Source organism: Podarcis vaucheri, assembly GCF_965113315.1.
Source record: "Podarcis vaucheri genome assembly, chromosome: 7".
Lineage (NCBI taxonomy): Eukaryota > Metazoa > Chordata > Lepidosauria > Squamata > Lacertidae > Podarcis > Podarcis vaucheri.
In genome coordinates, this window is record NC_138765.1 from 69,045,803 (window position 1) to 69,048,710 (window position 2,908).

Genomic DNA, 2,908 nt, shown 5'->3' on the forward strand with positions numbered 1-2,908 from the left:
AAGAGAAGCCGCAGAGGATTTTCCTCTACTCCATTCACTTCTGCTTTCTGCTGGTCATGATGCTGTTGGTTTCAGTTCCACTTTCGGACACAGTATGCTTTGGAGGGCAGTTGCTGTTCTTGCACTCAGGTCATTCTTGCAGGCTCACCAGTAAAGTCATTCAGTCGGCCCCAGATGCTCGACTGGGTAGACTCCCTTTGGCCTTGTTATAAGAATTATAAGGACTTAGATATAAAATAAATGTACAAGGCAAACATGTACATAAATATATAATCCACATGTCTGAAACAGTACAGGAAGACAGTCCTGAAATGATTTTCACTCTCCCAAATTGACCAAATGTTTCTCTACAAGGAGGGAGGAAATGGGAAAAACCTTCCCATTGTGTCTTTGCTCACAAATCCTGCCTTAAGGGCACATTTAAGATATGAATAGGGTGAGGCTGTGACGTGGACTCTGGAATTAAGTATTTATCACCACATAAGACTGGCCAGGCTCTCCAGGTAAACCCATCAACAGGTTTCCTGCCAGACAGGATTTCTGCTGTAGACTGCCTCCTGTGATGTATTTGTGCTGTAGACCACCCCTTCAGTGATGTATTTTTGATGTATTGGGGGGGTGGTCTTGGGCTCTAGGGTGGGCAATTTCAGAAAGTCTATATAAGGGCTGGCACACCATTGTTCAGGGTTCCTCTCCTTCCTCCTGCATGGGGGGTGGGGTGGGGGGGGTTGAGACCCTTTTGCAACAGTTTAATAAGGATCAGGCTTACTAGCGTCTTTGCTTCTCAATATTCTCTGGTTGGCCTCTTATTTTCTCATACCGATAGAGAACCTACGTAAGGACTCTGTATGGGTTCTTGGGTACCCCATAAGGGAAAGGGAGCAGTTTTTTTTCTTGTAACAGCCTGGTTCAGCTGCAAGGCTCTTGAAGTTCTCAAGTGAAGAGTGCTGTGTCACTCCAGATAGTGACAGACTAACTGTCCAGGAAAAGGTTCGTCTCACATTCTGCAACTTCTTTTCCTTTGAAGGTTCCCTTCCCCCTTTTTAATACCTAACCTTGTGCCAGTAAGCCTCAGCTTCTTTTTGTTGGCCAATCCTGGCTTGGCGCATGCTCTTGTCATAAGGTTGCCATGTGCACAGAATAGCTGTGGACCCACCCAATGAGCCCTGCACCTGCCACAGACCTAAAAGTCCATCTACCCTGGTGTCTTCTTTCCGACGTTGGTCAACCAGACGGCTCCTGGCAGCCCGCAAACAGGCTGGAGAGCAATAGTCTTGCTACCAGGACCGGCCCACCCATGAGGCAAGGTGTAGGACCACAGGAGCAGCAGCTCTGGCCCCCAAGAAAGATATTGCACGCTGTGGCAGCAACAGTTGTGTTGTGCTCCTTGGAGGCCAGATCTTCTGCCTCCTTGACAGCACCCCCATGCCACCTTCACAGCAGCCTGCCCGTGGATAGGAGGCACTGTCTGGTCTCCTCTCACCCCTAGAAGGGCTGGTGTGGCACCGGTCACCCTCCAGATGTTGCCCACTGCCACCCCTGACCATTAGGCAGGCTGGGAGTTGGAAATGTGGCAGCAGCTAAGGGGCCACAGCCACTTTCTCCATTCAGGGCCTAGGCCAGCCTTCCCTTCATCCCCCCCTCCAAGATGGTGCCCTACCTGAGTTTTAGATGCAACCAAGGACAGTGGCCTGATGCAGATGGCAGCTGAGAGCTTAAAACATCTGAAGGGGGTCCATGTAGGGGCAAGGCTGGTAGAAGTGCTTCTGTGGGCTGCAGCCCCTTGACCAGATGCATGAAGGGCTGCAAACAGGATTGGCAAAGGTGTGTGCGTCAATGTTTGATGGAGGCGGGGGGCAGCAGGAAACGGGGAAGTCGGATGAAAATAAGAGGCAGGAAAAAAGACGTCGCATATTCTGTGGCAAAACACGGCACACCAGATGGGTCGATAACGCAAACATCCTGGCACTGGCAAGCCCACGACAGTAAGACACTTTCAGCGCTTGGAGAGAACTAGTTTTGTGAAGTTCGCTGAATTAGTTGAAGGCTATCTGAACCGCAACCTCAAAATAGTTCCCTGGAATGTAATTGAAGTAAGATTTTGGAACACAGAAATAAAATCACCAAACCATCAATTTTACCACGGGGGGGGCACTTAAAATATTTAACTTGGAATTTGAACGATTCGTATTCGTAATTGTTTTCTAATTTGGTATTGTTATAATGGGGCTATTATTGGATTGTAATCGAAAACTATTAAAAAATATTTTTAAAAAGTTTTGTCTTGTAAAAGGACGAAACTGCGAAGTGGAACCAGCTCCCTTTTTGGAAATGCTGAACTTGGGACCAGAACTTTCCAAATTTTTATTTTTGTTTTTAATCGCCTTTCCAGGCTCGTGAGTTTACCAGGCGGCCTTGGAGACCGATAGAGATTGGCAACGGGCAGCCAAAGCCGTCTGGGCAGAAGATCGCTAGGAACAGCCGCTTCCCTCCTGAGAGGATACACTTGTTAGGAAGACTGCGGGAAACAGCTGGGCGCGCCTCGCAAACATGTTTACGGGGAAGCGCCCGTTGCTGAGCATGCGCAGCAAAGGGCAGCCGCCTCCCTCCCCGCCCATTTGACCACCGTTCGCTCCCGAGCATGCGCGCGGGAAAGGAGTGAGTGCGCGTGTGCACACCACACGTAGAACACCCTTTTCTGCTCCCCTCGTTCCAAGAGCGAGCGGCGGTGGGCGTGACACCTTCCTCAGGCACGAGGCATGGAAGCGCGACTTCCCGCGGGCTCCTCCCTCTCTCTACCAATAGCAACTCCGGCCCTCTTTAAGACCCCGCCCTTTCGGCCCCGCCCCTCCGCGCGCCGGTCCAATCAGGACGCTCATGCGGATGGCGCGCCCGCCTACAGGCCTTG

At 50.6% G+C, this 2,908-nt stretch overlaps 1 long non-coding RNA gene across 1 annotated transcript; it reads right to left on the minus strand.

The window, feature by feature from the left end:
• Positions 1-117: 117 nt before the first annotated feature.
• Positions 118-2,800, minus strand: LOC309536570. The gene is made up of 3 exons (XR_014221632.1): positions 2,407-2,800; positions 1,661-1,803; positions 118-224 (listed from the first exon to the last, which is right to left on the minus strand). It is a non-coding gene; the product is annotated as an uncharacterized lncRNA (long non-coding RNA).
• Between the last annotated feature and the right edge of the window lie 108 nt (positions 2,801-2,908).